Source organism: Mesoplodon bidens (assembly GCF_964165515.1).
Source record: "Mesoplodon bidens genome assembly, chromosome: Y".
Classification (NCBI taxonomy): Eukaryota; Metazoa; Chordata; class Mammalia; order Artiodactyla; family Ziphiidae; genus Mesoplodon; species Mesoplodon bidens.
Window position 1 is genome coordinate 18,769,718 of NC_138180.1, and position 20,410 is coordinate 18,790,127.

General features: G+C 39.4%; 1 pseudogene across 1 annotated transcript in view; it reads right to left on the reverse strand.

The window, feature by feature from the left end:
• Positions 1 to 20,367, reverse strand: part of LOC308609735 (putative helicase senataxin) — a 70,022-nt pseudogene extending 49,655 nt beyond the window's left edge. Inside the window, exons 1-8 of the transcript in view lie at positions 20,286 to 20,367; positions 11,592 to 11,775; positions 10,160 to 10,370; positions 8,081 to 8,190; positions 4,346 to 4,565; positions 3,453 to 3,572; positions 621 to 792; positions 399 to 486 (exon numbers count right to left, since the gene is read on the reverse strand). The product of the transcript in view is annotated as a putative helicase senataxin (transcript). The remainder of the gene's footprint in view (positions 1 to 398; positions 487 to 620; positions 793 to 3,452; positions 3,573 to 4,345; positions 4,566 to 8,080; positions 8,191 to 10,159; positions 10,371 to 11,591; positions 11,776 to 20,285) is intronic.
• Positions 20,368 to 20,410: the final 43 nt, after the last annotated feature.

The following is a 20,410-nucleotide window of genomic DNA, read 5'->3' on the forward strand; positions in this document are numbered from 1 at the left end:
TGTGTTGATGTACATATATGGACCCCCAAGAAATTGAAAACAGTCCAATTTTGAGGTGAAGCTTTCATGAAAAGGTTAAATTTACAAAACCTCCATGTACTCTGGACCTCTTTCCTTCAGTTGGTTTTGATTTCTAGTCATGTGATTTATCTCCCTCATGCCATAAATGTTCTACCCTTCCAAAATGTACTTAAAAATTAATCTCTCAAACTGTGCATGCTCTCATTACAGACCATTTTTCCTCATGAGCTACTGTTCAATCAGAAACTGTTTTATGCAACAGTTGATTCAGCATAGCTACATATCATAAAATCAGCAATGCAACTAACCACGTAAAACACTGACTATACAATATAAAGGCAATACAATATCATCTGAATTCTCAAAATGTTTTATACCTTTTTGGTCTTTTCAGGGTTATAATTGTATACCATCTGGCTGCAAGTCACCATATCATCTAAATATGACTCCGGTTCTGACTTGGTCCTTAAATATTAAGAACAAATAGAAATTACTGAAATGAAGGGTAAAAAGAAGAGAAAAATCCTACTGTTAAAGTCAATTATAGTAGACTTCCTCATACAGATTGTTGGAAATCCTGACACAGGAACTGAACGAACCTCACAGAGCTGTTCCGTATGTTCTGGATCTCTTTCCTGTAGCTCACATTGTTGATAATGGTTTGAAATGCCTCAATAGGATCAATCAGTTGACCCCAGACCTTAGATCCAAGACGATCCAGAATCACCATGAAACAGTGTAACGCTGGCCAGAAAGGATCCACACTATCATCTGAAACACAATGGAGTAATTTGCCAAATTACAACACAATTAGAGAAAGGGACTAAAATATATTGAGAATTAAGCATTCTTTACCTGGGTAGCAACAAAACTGAAAGCAAAGCAGGAAGTAATTTAAAGTAAAGTGTTGTCAACTACAGGTTTTAGAAACCTGGCAAACTTTTAAATAATGTCTGCATTTTTTTTTAAAGCAATACACCTCTGTTAAGAAATCTTGTTGTGTGGAACAAACTGAGATAGTCCAGATAAACTCAACTTTCTCACCCTATTTGCCAACCTGAAAGAATCGTTCCTCCTCTGCTTCTTCCAGACCTTTATACTCCCATCCTTCAATAAATAATAGAGGTAAAGTAGAAAAAAAAAAAAAGGGAGAGAAAGAAAAACTTGGTATTTTCAGATCTAAACAAAGTCCATGATATGAGAAATCCTGAATTGTGTGTGTCATTCGGTTGGAATAAAGGACTGAACCCCTCATCCACTGGATAAGCAGAGATACATACTCTTTATCCATCCATTCTCAACATGGCTTTGTTGTTATCTCCATTCCATCCAACTGGCAGGAATTCCCATTACTCACACACTCTTATGCCCGGTCCTTCCCCTCTTCTCTACATGCAGGGGCAAAACACTGCCCTGCTCAAAGACCTTCACTTGCTCCTTAATGTCTTCTAAGGAAATTAGAAGCCCTCAGTCAAGCATCTGTAAGATCTTACTCTTTCTTTCCAGATTTATTTTTGACACTCACATAAAGATACACCACCTACAGAAAAAAACAGATAGCTGGCTTTTTCCAAGTGAGAACCAGAATGGCTTCACTGTTAGCACCACCTGTCATCTTCCGCAGTATTCTTAGGAGGCAAGTGCTCTAACTCACCCAATTACTGTCAACCTTAGAACTTTCTGCTTTATTTCCCTCAGGGCTCTTAGAGTCTACTTTTTTTTTTATCATAGTCGTTCGTGTAGAACTGCTCATATACTTTTTTATCCTCTACTGAAGCTGTCTTATGTCTAGGAAGCTCTCAAATAAGGAAGAAAGTCATTAGTTAGGTGAAGACAAGTATGGAATGTTTCTTAAAGAGGGGACTTCCCTGGTGGTGAAGTGGTAAAGAATCCGCCTGCCACAACATAGGCAGAACACTCTATGACATAAAAGACCCTTTTTGACCCACCGCCTAGAGACATGGAAATAAAAACAAACAAATGGGACCTAATGAAACTTCAAAGCTTTTGCACAGCAATGGAAAATATAAACAAGATGAAAAGACAACCCTCAGAATGGGAGAAAATATTTGCAAATGAAGCAACAGACAAATGATTAATCTCCAAAATTTACAAGGAGCTCATGCAGCTCAATATCAAAAAAATAAACAACCCCATCCAAAAATGGGCAGAAGCCCTAAACAGACATTTCTCCAAAGAAGATATACAGTTTGCCAACAAACACATGAAAGGATGCTCAACACCACTAATCATTAGAGCAGTGCAAATCAAAACTACAATGAGGTGTCACCTCACACCAGTCAGAATGGCCATCATCAAAAAATCTACAAACAACAAATGCTGGCGACGGTGTGGAGAAAAGGGAGCCCTCTTGCACTATCGGTAGGAATGTAAATTGATACAGCCACTATGGAGAACAGTATGGAGGTTCCTTAAGAAACTAAAAATAGAACTACCATACGACCCAGAAATTCCACTCCTGGGCATATACCCTGAGAAAACCATAATCCAAAAACAGTCATGTACCACAATGTTCACTGCAGCTTTATTTACAAGAGCCAGGACATGGAAGCAACCCAAGTGTCCATCGACAGATGAATAGATAAAGATGTGGCTATACATACAATGGAATATTACTCAGCCATAAAAAAGAAACGAAATCGAGTTATTTGTAGTGAGGTAGGTGGACCTAGAGTCTGTGGTACATAGTGAAGTAAGTCAGAAAGAGAAAAACAAATACTGTACGCTAACACTTACATATGGAATCTAAAAAAAAAGGTTCTGAAGAACCTACGGGCAGGACAGGAATAAAGATGCAGACATAGAGAATGGACGTGAGGACACGGGGAGAGGGAAGGGTAAGCTGGGACGAAGTGAGAGAGTGGCATGGACTACCACATGTAAAATAGCTAGTGGGAAGAAGCCACAGAGCACAGGGAGATCTGCTTGGTGCTCTGTGACCACCTAGATGGGTGGGATGGGTGTGTGGAAGGGAGACGCAAGAGGGAGGGGACATGGGGATATATGTATATGTGTAGCTGATTCACTTTGTTATACAGCAGAAACTAGCACACCATGGTAAAGAAATTATACTCCAATAAAGATGTTAAAGAAGGAATCTGTAGACCCCACTCGCTGCAACTAGAGAAAGCCCATGCACAGCAACAAAGACACAACACAGCCAAAAATTAATTAATTATTTTTTTCAAAAGTAAGTTAACTTCCTTGGGCTTCAGTTTCTTCTTTTATGAAAGTAACGTGCTGAGTTAAACTCTGAAGGTCCTTTCCAATTAAAAATTCTGACTCTGTGACCAAAACCATAAAATGGTCATTCTTTCTTTCCTCCACATCATACACCCAAGTTCTTACCGTGACACTAGTATTTTCAAAGTGCACCATCATCACAATAGTCAGCAAATAAAGTTTATTACCATCTGATTGCCTCTCCATGGCGTGAAGTATTGATTGCATAAAATCATTCTGTTTGTTTGAGCCCAACAACAGTGAATCCATGGTTTGCTCCTCAAGAATGGTCAGCAACATGCAGATACCTGTAAGATCACGTATAGTTTTCTTGAATTGATTAAATAAAACTGTTCTAATGTCTTCTCCAGTTTAGTTGGCAAAAAGAATAACAAGACAGTAAGATGAAACCAAACAGTATCCAGTGCCTCAGACATTGAAGTCTGAGATATTCATATACAACTCCTCCTCCTAAGAACAGAACTTTAGACTGAATAAAAAGGGAAAATGGCACGAACCTGGTTAGAAAACCATTTCCAAAATGACTACCACACATTTTGCATCTCATAATATCAAAGACCCCTTAAATTTTAAGATCACTATATTTCAAGTACCAGTCACTGCCAAATATACACATGACTGTAAGACTCTGAATCAATGAAGTAGGACAGAACTACTTTAAGTCAATATACAACTTGATGAAAACCAAAGTTAGTATCGCTTTCTGCCAGGAAATATTTTACAGATGGGAAAAGAGGTATTAAACCTCTGTTTCAAGAGATCAAAACCCTATTAAGTTCAGCTGCTGTGCTAATACGGTAACATCTAATACTGCCTTAAATAAAAGATCTATTTGCCATACTTGAAAATGTACCTCTTACACAGATGATTTCTAGGATAAGAAATGTTTAAAGACAAGATGTTGTAATAGTCAATTTAATGACAGAACAAGAATTGTGAACTATGAAATCCTTTATTTAGCAATTTTGATCAGATTACCAGAAGAGATCCCTTCCCTTGCAGGATAATCATAAGAAATATTGGAAAATACTAATTATATGTGTGTAGGAACAATACTCACCTAACCAATAGTTTTTGTAGTTGGCAGTATCATACATGTGTGAAGGCAGAAGAATCAGTTTACCCTTCTCAAGGACAGAAGAAGTATCAATGTCTGGACTTTCGAAAAGCCCCAACTCAATAACTTTAAAAAGGCAAGTCAAAACCTCCTGTAAGTCATAATAATCATCTCTGTTCACTTTCCCCAAGTTTCTTGCTGTCAGGATAGCCCAACGTGAAACCTAAAAGTGTAACACATTCATTACTTCATTTAACACACAATTGTCTACAGAAAGAATACAGTTAAAATAAGATTCTCTACAGATTACAGAGGACACAAGATACATCAAATACTTTAAAAAAATCATTGCACTGTATATCTTAAACTTATACAGTGCTGTATGTCAATTATACCTCAATAAAACTGGAAGAAAAAAACTATCATATAGAATAAAGTACTTTAGGAAAAATACATGATTTTCAGACATTTAAAGGAAATAAACCAAAAGGTCCATGATGACAGAAAAAAAAAAAAGACGGAAGATACTAATTACAATTGAACTTTGAACAACACACAAGGGTTAGGGGCACCTACCCTCTGCGTAGTTGAATACACTAATATAATTCGAATATAACATAGTTGGCAGCCCTCCATATCCTGGTTCTGCATCATGGATTCAACTAACCTCGAACTGTGTAGTACTATACTACATGCTATTAAAAAGAATCTGTGTATAAGAGGACCCATGCAGTTCAAACCCCTGTTGCTCAAGGGTCAACTGGAATGCGACATGTGAACCTTACTTGATCCTGATTTGATCTAACCCTGATAAAGCATTTTTGAGAGAGTAACTTCCACTCCAATACTGACTAGAAATATATTATTATTATTATAATAAGTGTGTCGATGTAATTGTTCTTTTTAAAGAGCACTTACCTTTTTGATACACGAACTAAAGTATTTTATGGATGAAATGCTCTGATGTCTAAGATTTGCGGTAACTAAACAGGAGTAGAATATTGACCACATATTGATAACAGATGAAGCACAGTGATGGATATATGGGGGTTCACTACACCAATCTATTTTTGTATGTTTGTAATGTTCCATAATAGAAAGTTAAAAAAGGAAAAATGAAAAGAGAAACCTCAGAAGAAATCAAAGGTCACCTCTACATGGCGATATAGCATAGGGAAGTGATTTTAAATTTATTCTGCACTACAAACTGAATTTAGTGATCACAACCAACCTTAAAAACTAAATAATTTTTTTTAAAAAAATCAGTGGGCTTCCTTCATAGTAACAGTAAGTACTGTTTTGTGAAATGTTTAGGTCACGTATGTCTATATGTGTGTGAACTCGATGAAGAATATTTTTACTTAGGTTATGGGCAGAAAAGTTTGCAAAACATAGAACTAGTGGACAAAAGAATGGGCTCTATGCCAACATAATTAAGTAATGGATTTTAAGCTATCGAAAAAAAATACAAAGGAATCAATGAGTCTATAACTTATGATAAACAGATGAATAAATGAAGAGCAGGGAAAATGGCTCTTGACTATAGTATAATCAATGTCAAGTGCTGACTGGTAAACGTGTAAAGTGCTGGGGTTGAAACTATTTTGCAATCTTAGAAAAACTGGCTCAGGGAAGAACCATCAGGTAATGCTAAATTTAGGAGAACATTTTGGTGAGGAGTAAGGTATTTATGTGATCTTAGAGTACTTAAGAAATAGACATTGTACAGTGAAGAAACTGGACAACACCTCAACTAGATGATCAAAATTAACATCACCATGAGAGGCCGGATGATATGGCATGCCGTATATCTGACAGCCTGAGAAGGACATAACATCCTTCACTTATGTAGTATTCCAGTTGGAACGTATAACCGAAGCCTAACCATGCGCAAGCATCAGACAAACCCAAAATGAAAAGCATTCTATTTTTTGTAAATGGGAGGGAGGCAGAAATGACTATTCTTCAGAAATGTAATTGTCATAAAAGACAAAGATAGGCTGCGGAAATGTTACAGATTAAGGGAGACTAATGTAACACAACTACATGTAAATCCTGATCCTTGTCTGGATACTGGAGTACAGGGGGAATATGCTACAAAGTACACTGGATCACACGACACAACTGGAAAACAGACCTTACTGTGTCAATGTTAAAGTCACTGAAGTTTATAATATTGTGAGAATATACTTATTCTTAGGAAATATACACTGAAGTATTTAGGGGCAAAAGGCTATGATACATGCAACCTACTCTCAAACGGTCAGAAAACAAACAGCTTTGTAGTTAACTGAAAGCAAATGATAGAACAAATGGAGTGAAACATTAGTAATTGGTGAATACAGCTAAAGAATATACAGGTGTTTTCTACTTTTTTTTATTTTTGAGAATTTTCTGAAAATTTTAAAGTATTTTCAAATAAAAACTTTAAAAAAAGCATTAGGGCTCTGGATCAGGCTGCCTATATACAAATCCCAGTCACCATACTAGCCTGTGTAACTGTGGTTAAGTCTCCTGACTCAGTATCCTCACCTACAAAAACACATATATAATGAAGAATACAGTCATTCCTGGCCCTGCAGACCCAGTCACCCAGTCTGCAAGTGCTTGGCCCAGGTCCTGGTTGCTCAGCTGGACCTGCTTCCTCTACTGCTTTGCAGCTTTAAGAAAGCCAGTCCCGGAGAGCAGCTGGCTGTACTTTCTGTCAGTCTTCTTTCACAGGCAGGAAAGCCCCACCCTTATTTTAAGCACAGGCCTCGACTCTGGTTCTACCCTTGCCTGGAGTAGACTTGTAATTCTTATTATCATGCACAAACTCAGTCCCCTGCTACCTACAGCCACCCAGGCCGACATACAGGTTTCCACCATGTATCACTTTGTATTTCTGTTCCATTACTGGTCCAAAGAAACATTTACCCTTTAAAAAGTGTGACTATACCTTTTAGAATTCCACTTTTTGAATTCTTTTCTATCATTGTTTGGGTTTGGCACAAAGGAGACAGAAATTCACCACCATTCTGACTGGAAACGCCATTACCGTGTTCTTTCTTCGCCACTTAAAAAGAAAGCCTCTTTACTATCCTTCTATTGGCAGAGCAACACTTCGTGGCTATTGTCTTAACGTTGTAACTCAGTTCTAGAGGCCAATGTGCACAGGTCCTACTGCACACGCTACCTCGCCACATGATGTTAAGTCCTCAAACTCGAGCAATCAGCTCAAAGTCAGGTTCCAAGCCTCTGGTGTTGCTCTCTGCTTCTGTCTACCTACTGTTCTGATTCTCATGTTCCTCTTCCTGTTTGGCACCTAAGAACTGAATCTCCTTGTTCTCCCCTCTACCCCATCACCTGTTAAAAATCTCATCTATTAGCAAAATAATTATTTCAAGTGTTTTAACTGGTATTTCCATGTGCTTGGAGCGGGGCAGGCAAGCAAGAAAAGCAAGAGAGAACTCTCCTTCTTCGTTAGTTCAGGTCAACACACTGAAAGTTCAGATTATTCCCTCATTTGTCTTTTAAACTGAAGCATCACCTGTCAGAACTGTTTCCCTACTCTTTTAACCCTCTTCTTTGAGCCCCCCAGCACCCCCTCCTGAACTACAGTAATGTTACAACAACAAGAGAATAACTTTGGCAAATATTTTAAACAAAGTACACATCAAAAACCTCTATTATAGTTATCTGTAATATAGGTGCAAAAATAAAATATCCCCTCTTCCACTGCCTAACACACACACTCACCATTTCATTGGGATGGACCAAAAACAAATAGATCCCTGGATGTTTGTCAAAAACCTGAAAGGAGCAGTTAGCTTGTTCCATCCGGCAAAGTGCTTCAACGCATAATTCATCTAAATAGAAAAAATAAGGCAGTAAACATAAGACATAAATCTTATCAACGTATCAAGATTCCCTAAATTTGGCTCCTTCAGTTGCTCTGTAAGTAAATGAAAAGTTGCTCCTTTTTTTTTTAAACTGAGGCATAAAAATGCTGTAAATGTAGGAATGATATTTAGCTGCTGAAAGACCGGTAGGTTGATCATAGTGTGTGCCTACGAATTGCTCTGACTTTCCTAGTACAAACATCTTTTTTCACACTGGGCATAATTATCTCCAGAGGGCACCTTCTTAGAAGTATGGCTATAGGTCCAATTCCATTAGCATTTTACATTTTGATCCATGAGGACTTTATCTTGTACCACAGGGATAAAATCAGCTTTGCCCCACAAATGGCTATTTTGTCCTACTCTCAGTTACTGAGTAATCCATTTTCTCCACTGGTTTGAAATGCTATCATCAGCAAAGAGTAAGTTCCCCAAATATATTCAGTTTACTTCTGGAGTCTCTACACTGCTCCATGAGTCTATCTGTACCAGCACTATCTTAATCCCTGTTGCTTCATGGAAATTTCTTCATCACTCTTTCAAAAGTATACTGAATAGGCTCATACGTTTACCATATCAGATGAATCAACTTTATTTTGTCAAGCTTCAAAGAATATTGTAGTGACAGTGGTTAGCTTTGGGAAGGAGGGACAATGACTGGAAAAGTAAGAGGAGAGCTTCTGGTGTGTTGATGATGATTTGTTTCTGACCTGGGTGCCAGCTACACAAGTATGCTTAGTTTATGAAAAATCAAGCTTATACAGTTTTCTGGATATGGTACTCTTTAATAAATGTTTGAAAAATTACTTGTTCGAATTTAAAAATCTAGTTATTTTGAATTTATTTAGAAAGAACTGATTTATCTAATAAATCTTTAGATATACTTTTCAATTTACTGAAAATACAGAGGATAGAGAAACAAGTCAAATAACATGACAAGGAAGAAATCAGAAAAGTCCAGGAAGCACATTATTCTTTAGGGCAACCATCTGGTCTCAGCAAGTCAAAGTTATGACAAAAAAAATCTATCTATCTATCTATCCATCTGTCTATTTATCTAACTATATCTATACCTGTGCACACATACGTAAAAGTAAACTATTCTGGATTAAAAGAGACGTAAGAAATATGGAACCAAATGGAACCAAATGCACAGTCCCTGATTGGACTCTAATTTAAATAAATCATCCAAAAAACACATTTTGCAACTACTGGGAAAATCTGAATGTGGACTAGATACAGTAGTGGGTGCCTTAAAGGTACTGTTATTTTGTTAGATTTGACAGATCAGGAAAATGTCTTCAAGAGATTCATATTAAGAAATGCAAATATAAATGGCCAAAATCTAGACAGACATAATATGCTATGCCATTGTGATTACTGAAAACTACTACAGACCAGTGGTTCTCAACCTGGCGATTTTGTCCCCCACTGGCCCTGACCCCCAACTCCCAAGGGACGTTTGGCAATATCTGGAGACAATTTTGCTTGTCACAACTAGGGTAATGGGGAGAGCAAGTCACTACCAGCATCTAGTGGAGAGAGGCCAGGGATGCTGCTAAACATCCTACAATAAACAGCATGTCCCTCACGCACCAAGATTTATCCAGTCCAAAATGTCAACAGTTCCAAGTATGAAAAACCCTGCTACAGACAAATTCCAAGAATGAAAATTAATTGAATGGATAGAAGAATAAATATGTGATAAAGCAAATACAGCAAGATATCAGCAGCTGTACAATCTATGTGGTGTGTATATGGTATTCACTGTGTAATTCACTTTTCTAGGTTTGGAAATGCTCAAAATAAAACGTTTGGAAAAAAAAGTATCCTAAGTATATGTTTAAGAAACAGATTTTCAATATAGATAAACCCAAATTCTTACAATTCTTAAAATATAAAAATGATACAACTGTGAAACACCCAAGATACTCACTAACACGCTCATGTAAAAGCAAATAAGGATATTTCAGTATTTCAAGAAGAGCAACTCGAAGCTTATTTTCAAAGTCTTGCCCAGTAAGGTCAAACAGCTGTGCCTCTCCATTGTTGTCTACTATATATAACTCGTCATCGTCTCCAATTTCTCCCTTCATGGCCTTTTCAAAGTGATTTATGAGACGTGAGGTTTCTAATTCCCATAAAACCTACAGGAAAAGTAAAACGGGCAGTGTGCTTTATATCTTATTAGCAACAAAATATACTGGATGTGACGATCCTTCTAGAAAGCCTTTTCCTAAGCATAAAAATTCAGAAGTTTAAAGAAGTACCAGGGCTTCCCTGGTGGCACAGCGGTTGAGAGTCCGCTTGCCGATGCAGGGGACACGGGTTCGTGCCCCGGTCCGGGAAGATGCCACATGCCGCAAAGCTGCTGGGCCCGTGAGCCGTGGCTGCTGAGCCTGCGCGTCCGGAGCCTGTGCTCAGCAACGGGAGAGGCCACAACAGTGAGAGGCATGCGTACCAAAAAAAAAAAATTATATTAAAGAAAACAGTCACTGAACATAAAAGTGGCTTTTATGATACATGAACATGAGTACATAGAGCATGAGATGTTTACAACATTGCTCTTGCAGAGTTTTGTTATCAACAGCACTGTCAACTATACTCTATTGAAAAGGAAATGAGAAGTTGGAGCTTCTTTACACAAGCTGGGCCTTCACTGACTTCCCTCCTACGTTCCAGCCATAGGTAATTACCTTGAAACATCAGCTTTAGCATAAAGGCATTGGTTAGCTTCATTGCCAGGCAACTTTGTAAACATAAAGTTTTCCTCAAAATGTTCATAACTTATCATCCCCTCCTCTCTTCTATATTATTATACGTAACTCTATGGTCTGTATTCCATTTCTCATCAGATAAATATAATAAACCAATATTCAAAGCCACATATTTAAAATTATATGTTTCACTTTGGTTCCTGTGAATGAAAAAAATGTTTGTCTTTATTGATTTATAGCACTTAACATTAAAAAATGAAGAGGGGGGGAAAAAAGAACTATTAGCCAATAAAAGAATAACCCAAGCCATTCAGATACCTGGCTGTTAAGAAAGTCAAACACAATGACATTAAAACATGAACCCAAAAAAACCCCATACGTCACTTCATTTCATGAAACTGTTTCACATCAAAATGTCTAAAAGTGGAGGATTATAAAATTCTGCTTTAGATTTCAATTCAATTCCATCAATCAATAAGCATTTATTCAGCACCTACTATCTACCAGGCTATGAGTTACATACTACACGTATATTAGCATTCACAGTTTAAATCACGTTTTCAGTTCCCTGAATGCTTCCAACAGAGTTTAAATTTATTCTCTTCCTAGTTATCAAGATCTGAAAAATACTGCCCAATTAATGTAAAGTATCTTATGTAAGAATGGCAATTCATCCCTTGCTTTGTGGTATTCCGCCACACATTCTAAGCAGTAGCAGAGGTCTTCATCAGCTGTTTGAAATTCACTGGAGTGGGTCTTGGATGCATAGCGTTGCAGGAAGTCAATGGTGGAAATACCACCTGGTGTACACCAACAACATGTGCTCATTCTGTACCTGTATCCAGAAAAGAAGACATGGAAAGACTAAAGAAAAAAAAAAACACACAACACTTCAGGCCTATTCTGGTGGAGAATGGGTACATTTCCTACTAATGATCATGTCTTCAACTTACAATGTGCCTCGACCACATCCAGAACATTCTGCTGGCCAGCTTATCAATCACTGGCTAAACTCAATCTGAGCTTACTCGTAAAAACTTTACCTTTGACACATGAAAAATAATGAAATGAAAGCAGTTAGTAATAAACATCATAAGGCAACATACAGCTGTGTTATAAAGCCGGCTCAAAACTATACAGTACTGATGGGAAATTATATACAGAGACATAGAATTATCAATGTTTTCAAAGTACAGATTTTGGAGTGTTCTAATCATGTACTGGAGTCAAGTGAAAAGCTCAGGAAACCTTTCACATTCCCTGAGGCCCTGCTCCCGAAATCCCTGGAAACCTTAGAAATCCACAAATATTAGTCCATACCAATAACAAAAACTCATATAGAGAAGAATTTTCTCTTGGTTTGGAAGTATATATACACATGAATTTGCACATGTGTGTATGAACTGCTGCCCATAACTCACTGCTCGTCAAGGCAGTATAAACTGTAATGGCTGCAAATATAATAGCTACAAACCTATTCCTACTAAGTTTGAAACTTACAGTTTTCAACTGTCTCCAATTTGGGGTTTTATACTACCATCAGTGCCTCCACCATCCAAACTCAAGTAAAAAGGGTTAAATGAAATTAATTTCAGAGATTGGTTCAAGATGGCGGAGTACAGGATGTGCACTCACTCCCTCTTGCGAGAGCACCGGAACCACAACTAACTGCTGAACAATCATCAACCGGAAGACACTAGAACTCACCAAAAAAGATACCCCACATCCAAAGACAAAGGAGAAGCTGCAATGACGAGGGGCGCAATCACAATAAAATCAAATACCATAATTGCTGGGCTGGTGACTCACAAACTGGAGAACACTTATACCACAAAGTCCACCCACTAGAGTGAAGGTTCTGAGCCCAATGTCAGGCTTCCCAACCTGGGGGTCCGGCAACGGGAGGAAGAATTCCTGAAGAATCAGACTTTGAAGGCTAGCAGGATTTGATTGCAGGAATTTGACAGGACTGGGGGAAACAGAGACTCCACTCTTGCAGGGCACACACAAAGTAGTGTGAGCACTGGGACCCAGGGGAAGGAGCAGTGACCCCATAGGAGACTGAACCAGACCTGCCTGCTAGTGTTGGAGGGTCTCCTGCAGAGGCAGGAGGGGAGGTGGCTGTGGCTCACCGTGGGGACAAGGACGCTGGTGGCAGAAGTTCTGGGAAGTACTCCTCGGTGGGAGCCCTTCCAGAGTCCGCCATTAGCCCCACCAAAGAGCCAGGTAGGCTCCAGTGCTAGGTCGCCTAAGGCCAAACAACCAGCAGGGAGGGAATGCAACCCCACCCATCAGCAGATAAGCAGATTAAAGTTTGACTGAGCCCTGCCCACCAGAGCAACACCCAGCTCTACCCACCACCTGTCCCTCCCACCAGGAAGCCTGCACAAGCCTCTTAGGTAGCCTCAGCCACCAGAGGGCAGACAGCAGAAGCAAGGAGAACTACAATTCTGCAGCCTGGGGAAGGAAAACCCTATTCACAGAAAGACAGACAAAATGAAAAGGCAGAGAGTGCTTTGTACCAGATGAAGGAACAAAATAAAACCCCAGAAAAACAACTAAATGAAGTGCAGATAGGCAACCTTCCAGAAAAAGAATTCAGGAAAATGACAGTGAAGATGACCCAGGACCGTGGAAAAAGAATGGAGGCAAAGATCGAGAAGATGCAAGAAAGGTTTAACAAAGCCCTACAAGAATTAAAAGAAAAAAAACACCTAGAAGAATTAAAGAACAAACAGAGATGAACAATACAATAACTGAAATGAAAAATACACTAGAAGGAGTCAACAGCAGAGTAACTGAGTCAGAAGAACGGATAGGTGATCTGGAAGACAGAACGGTAGAATTCACCTGCTGTGGAACAGAATAAAGAAAAAAAGAATGAAAAGAAATGATGACAGCCTAAGAGACCTCTGGGACAACATTAAACGCAACACCATTCACATTATAGGGGTCCCAGAAGGAGAAGAGAGAGAGAAAGGACCCAAGGAAATATTTGAAGAGATGATGGACGAAAACTTCCCTAACATGGGAAAGGAAATAGCCACCCAAGTCCAGGAAGCGCAGAGAATCCCAGGCAGGATAAACCCAAGGACAAACACGCCAAGACACATAGTACTCAAATTGACAAAAAATTAAAGACAAAGAAACATTACTGAAAACAACAAGGGAAAAACGACACGTAACATACAAGGGAAGTCCCATAAGGTTAACAGCTGATTTCTCAGCAGAAACTCTACAAGCCAGAAGGGAGTGGCACGATATATTTAAAGTGATGAAAGGGAAGAACCTACAACCAAGATTACTCTACCTGGCAAGGAGCTCATTCACATTCAATGGAGAAATCAAAAGCTTTACATACAAGCAAAAGCAAAGAGAATTCAGCACCACCAAACCAGCTCTACAACAAATGCTAAAGAAACTTCTCTAAGTGGGAAACACAAAAGAAAACGACCTACAAAAACAAACCCATACCCATTAAGAAAATGGTAATAGGAACATACATATCAATAATTACCTTGAACATGAATGGATTAAATGCTCCAACCAAAAGACACAGGCTCGCTGAATGCATACAAAAACAAGACCCATATATATGCTGCCTACAAGAGACCCACTTCAGACCTAGGAACAGTTACAGACTGAAAGCGAGGGGATGGAAAAAGATATTCCAGGCAAATGGAAATCAAAAGAAAGCTGGAGTACCAATACTCATATCAGATAAAATAGACTTTAAAATAAAGAATGTTACAAGAGACAAGGAAGGATGCTACACAATGATCAAGGGATCAACCCAAGAAGAAGATATAACAATTATAAATATATATGCACCCAAAATAGGAGCACCTCAATATGTAAGGCAACTGCTAACAGCTATAAAAGCGGAAATCAACAGTAACACAATAATAGTGGGGGACTTTTTTTAATGTTAATTTATTTATTTTTGGCTGTGTTGGGTCTTCGTTGCTGCGTGCTGGCTTTCTCCAGCTGCAGCAAGCAGAGGCCACTCTTTGTTGTGGCATGTGGGCTTCTCATTGCGGTGGCCTCTCTCGTGGAGTACGGGCTCTAGGTGCGTGGGCCTCAGTAGTTGTGGCATGCGGTCTCAGTAGTTGTGGCTCTCAGGCTCTAGAGCACAGGCTCAGTAGTTGTGGCCTGCAGGCTCTGTAGCACAGGCTCAGTAGTTGTGGCGCACAGGCCCAGTTGCTCCACAGCATGCGGGATCTTCCAGGACCAGGGCTCGAACCCGTGTCCCCTGCACTGGCAGGCAGACTCTCAACCACTGAGCCACCAGGGAAACCCGGAACAGAAACAAAGTGCACAAAACACAAAAGGATGGGGGCATGTCAAAGGGACATAATAGACACCAACCTGAAGAGCTCCCAGCGGCCAAAGCTGAAACAATCTGAGTAACAAAATAATGTAATATTGGATTATAACCCACAGTATAAATATACATGAATCCATACTGATACAAATGCATGAATAAACAAATGTGGGGGAAGGAACAAACTTTCCTTATGGAAGAATTGCAAATAATATATACAGATACTCCCCATTCCAGGAAGTGGAGCTTAATCCCACCCTATCTTGAGCGAGGGCTGGACTTGGTGAAACACTTCCAAATAAGAAAGGATGCAAAGTGAAAATCACACTTATGGTGGAGACACCTGGCAAACACAACCTCAAACCAAGTGATCAAGGTTAACATCACCAGTGGTTAAGTCGTGTTGGTAACCCCTGACACAATGTGATGAGGCAGGAACTTCAACTCTGCAGTATGCTTCCCCAAACCCACAACCCCAGTCTATTCATGCGAAAAACATCAGACAAACTCAATGTATTAGCCAAACAGCTATTAGCCAGTCTTTGACAAAAATGGAGAAAACCACACCCAAGGGAAATCAAACCAAGTGTTCTATCATATGGAAACATTTTATTGGGAATTGGGCCAGGAAATTACCCAACAAAACCGGTCTTGAAAACTTGACCTTCATTATCTAATGAATGTATATCAGCCTGATGGGAAAAAAGTTACAAACCCAACTGTAAACCCAATGAAGTTCATTGCCTAACTGGATGATCCTAATCCATGCATTCTCATCAGGAGTGACATCATCCTCAAGGAGATGAAAACTGGTTAGTGGAACACATCCTACTCTTTTTACATATAAAGCACAAGTATATGGACATTACGTAAAGAAGTATATAATATATATTGGTGGGATTAAAATTCATGGGAAATTCATAGGAAAGAAATGTCTTAAACGTTTCCTTTCAGAGAGGGAGAAGGGACAATAAAAGGTTAAGAAACATGACCCAAGTCATTGAATACTTGGGTACAGAAACTTGACAATGTTACATTTTTGAATGCATTACCACCCAAAAATTCAGAGTGCATAATAAGCTCTGCTAATGGGAAACTGATCACATCTTGACAGTATTTATAGTTTCTGTACAATCAAAAACATGTATTTGTCTTGTGAACTGATTTTTAAAATTTATTAAATATTAACTGTATACTTTCTTCAGGCTTCTGAAAAGAATGCAGGGCAGCTTTCAACATTAAAGTATAAAGAAAAAGACATTTTAGAAGGCAATTTAGAAAGGGAGAGAAATCAAAACTTATGTACAAGAAATTTAATTTCAATAAGGCCTAATTTAGGAGCTTCCTGAAAAGTAGAGCAGAAAAATAGCATGAGTTACACAGTCCTTGTGTGAAAAATTAAAAAAGTAATATGCTAGTTCAGCTGGAGAGTCCTGCCCTTTCCTAACACTAATTCTAATTCAATTACATTTTTTAAGGGTGCTGCAAACTAGGGAATATGAAGTAACAGAATAGACACTATGTTTCTGAAGAATATAAATTTCACTCAAAGAACTTCTCATACTTGAAAAACCAGTAATATAATACCAGGAAGTTAAAAGTCTGCAGAAGCTGTGTTTTTCCAGTGATGTAATCTAATTCAACAAGTTTCACCCTTCTAGACAATGCAAGGACAGAAAATGAAACTCAGGGAAGATTTCTCAAACATCAGTTGTTTCAAGCTTGACTTGAGCAGGAAACAAGACTGCAGTCAACTGCAACTTTGAAAAAATCAAGGTACTGAAGTACAAATAAAATGTTGTACACATTTTTTTTTTTTTTTTTTTTTTGCGGTACACGGGCCTCTCACTGCTGTGGCCTCTCTCGTCGCAGAGCACAGGCTCCGGACGCGCAGGCTCAGCGGCCATGGCTCACGGGCCTAGCCGCTCCGTGCAGCATGTGGGATCTTCCAGGACTGGGGCACGAACCAGTGTCCCCTGCGTCGGCAGGTGGACTCTCAACCACTGCGCCTCCGGGGAAGCCCAAAATGTTGTATACTTTAAAATAATTATTAACAGAGAAGTTAGTTAGCAAAATAAACTTTCTAGTAAAAAAAAAAATATGGAGGCTGCTTTTTATTTCACTCACTCAGAGAGCTGGCTTACTTCCACATTCCAGAAAGCAAACTAAATGTTCTCAAAGTAGATAGGAGGTACTGCCATATAACAGATAAGTGCCATGGAATTTAGAAAACAGAGAGAACAGTGCTACAGCAAATCAACAATAGAAACATGTTTCCATAGTTCCTCTCAAAGGCCATAAGTGGGTGTGGTTATGTTCCTAAAACTAAAATCATCATTGGCCTGATAGCTAAGCCCAAAAAAATCTCAACAGGGTATACTGAAATTTTTCTTTTAAGGGAAAACTGCTGGTAGATGACTATGAATCTTGCAAATTTTTGTACAATTCAGTTCTTCTGGAGGACAGTTTTGTTAAGTTCATCAGTGATTTTACTGCTTGGAATCATTACTGAACCACAAATGGGGGAGTCCAGGGAATCCTCAAGCTGCATGACAGAAGTAAGAGCGGCTCCTGTGCATCAGAGAGACAGTATTTTTGCCAATAACATAGGATGCTTCACCAGAGGTATAACTGTAATTTTCTATTGACTTATCCAGGGGATATCATTTATCAATAATAGCTGGCCAGAAACTTCAAATAACAATCACTTTCTTCTATCCTTCCTAGCTAAACTTTTTGAAAATTTATTTATTTTAAACTTCTTCACAATTGCTTTTATTTATTTTTTTCCTCGGCCACGCTGAGCGGCTCGAGGGATCTTAGTTTAGATCTCTGACAAGGGATTGAACCCAGGCCACGGCTATGAAAGCGCCGAGTCCTAACCACTGGACCACCAGGGAACTCCCCTTGAAAAAATAATTTAGATTCACTTCTTTAGCTCCTTTGCACTCTGGCTTCTAACTTATGTTTCACTGAATGTTTTCACAAAAGTCCCTAATAATCTCTTTAATACCAAATCCAGTAGGTTCTTTAATGGACTCCTCTAAAGCATATGAAACTGCTAAGCATGTATTCCTTAGCTACGACAACACACCATTCTTCTCTCACTTCCTCTACCCAGCCCCCATAATCATCTGTTCCTTTTCCCCCTGCTTCATATCAACATTTCCAAAGGTTTGTCCTCAGGACTCTAACCCTTCATTCAATATCCTCTTTGTGGGTGACAATTCAACCTATTTCTTCAACTACTATTTATAATGAAGCTTCCCCAAAGACTGAGAACGTAGGTAAAACTCAATGCCATGTTTGTGTTTCAGCTACTCAATAAATGATAGCCTAGCCTAGAATTCCACAAAGATATACAGCTGCCCTTCAGTTTCTGCAGGGGATTGGTTCCAGGAGTACCCCCCATGCATACCAAAATCTGCAGATGCTCAAGTCCCTTCCATAAAATAGTGGAGTACAGGGAACACAGTTGGCCCTCTATATCCACACATGGGAAACCCAAAGATATGGAAGGCTGACCGTACTCAATATCCAACTGTACAGTGAATCTATACTCACTTGACAGTTGCCTCAAAGTAAACAGGACCAGAACAGAACAAAGTCCTTCCCGTCAATGTGTTATCTGTCCTGTATTCTCTGCATCCACGGTATTACCATGACTTCACTTTTCAAACCAGTAACCTGTGAATTCTCCTATGCTATCCTCCCTTAGCCCCCATCTCTACAAGTTCTATAGAGTCTACCACCTTGATTACCTCTGTACTTTACTCTCAGTGAGACTGCCATTTCCTTAGTTCAATACATTTTCATTATTTGTCTGGATTACAGAAGAAACCTAAATGATCTGCCTCTTGTTTGATCCACCATCAATTCTTCCTCCAAAGTGCTGCCAAAGGCCAAAGCCGAAACCAGACTCTAAAAGCACAAATGACTCCTCTACCTTTGGCCGATAAAATTAAAATTTCTGACCTCACCACACAAGGCTCTCCATGACCTGGCTTCAGCATCATCTCTTGACATTCCCCCTCACTTGCACTTCCTAAAATGCTTCCTGGTGTTTGGCATTACCTGCCTTTATGGAAGCTCTTCCATCTGCCTTGGACACCTACTCTTCATACCTTTGCCTGTTTCTTAACCCTGGATGTGCCTCAGACTCACCAAAGGAACTTGGCAAAAAAAATTAGCAAAGGCACATGGTGAGATACCACTGAGAAAATTCAGATGCGTTCTAAAAAAGACTCCACCAGTACGTCTGATAAAAAGCCAGATTTGGGGGACATCCCTGGTGGTCCAGGGGGTAAGACTCTGCACTCCCAATGCAGTGGGCCGGGGTTCGAGCCCTGGTCTGGGAACTAGATCCCACATGCATGCCGCCACTGAGAGTTCACAAGCCACAACTAAGACCCAGCACAGCCAAAATAAATAAATAAGTAAATATTTCGGGGGCGGGGGCGGGGGCGGGGGTGGGAGGAGCCAGATTTGAGAACTACCTCTGAGCATCATCATGCCTGGAGGCTTGTCTGACTCATTCCCTCCCTTCCAATCTGTCTTTGATGACTTTTTTCTCTATCCCCTCAGGACTTTGTACATGGTCTCTATCACTGCATTTACCATGTTAGGCTGAGCTGTTTACTTATCTGTCTCCCACCTACAAGCTCCATCCTCAGCAATTCTGCGTGTGTTAGGGGGCAAGGATCCGTTCTGTATTTTTTTTCTTTTGTCTTACTTCTCAGTGCTTGGCACATATTAAGTGCCTGAAAAAAAAGTCTTAAATGTCTATTTAACAAATAACTGCCGACACTTCCCTGGTGGCACACTGGTTAAGACTCCGTGCTGCCAATGCAGGGGGCCCAGGTTCGATCCCTGGGTCTGGGAACTAGATCCAACATGCATGCCACAACTAAGAGTTCGCATGCCACAACTAAGGAGCCCGCCTGCTGCAACTAAGACCCAATGCAACCAAATAAATAATAAAACATGTAAACATTTAAAATTTAAAAAAAACAAATAATTACCTGGGGTAATGGCCTACAGCGAAGCCATCCTTTCAGTCGAGATTCCTGGGTTTATTTGAGAATGGGTGAGGATCTGCATTCATATATAACCAGACTCTGGCCCCGAACATTTCTGAAAAAGCAAA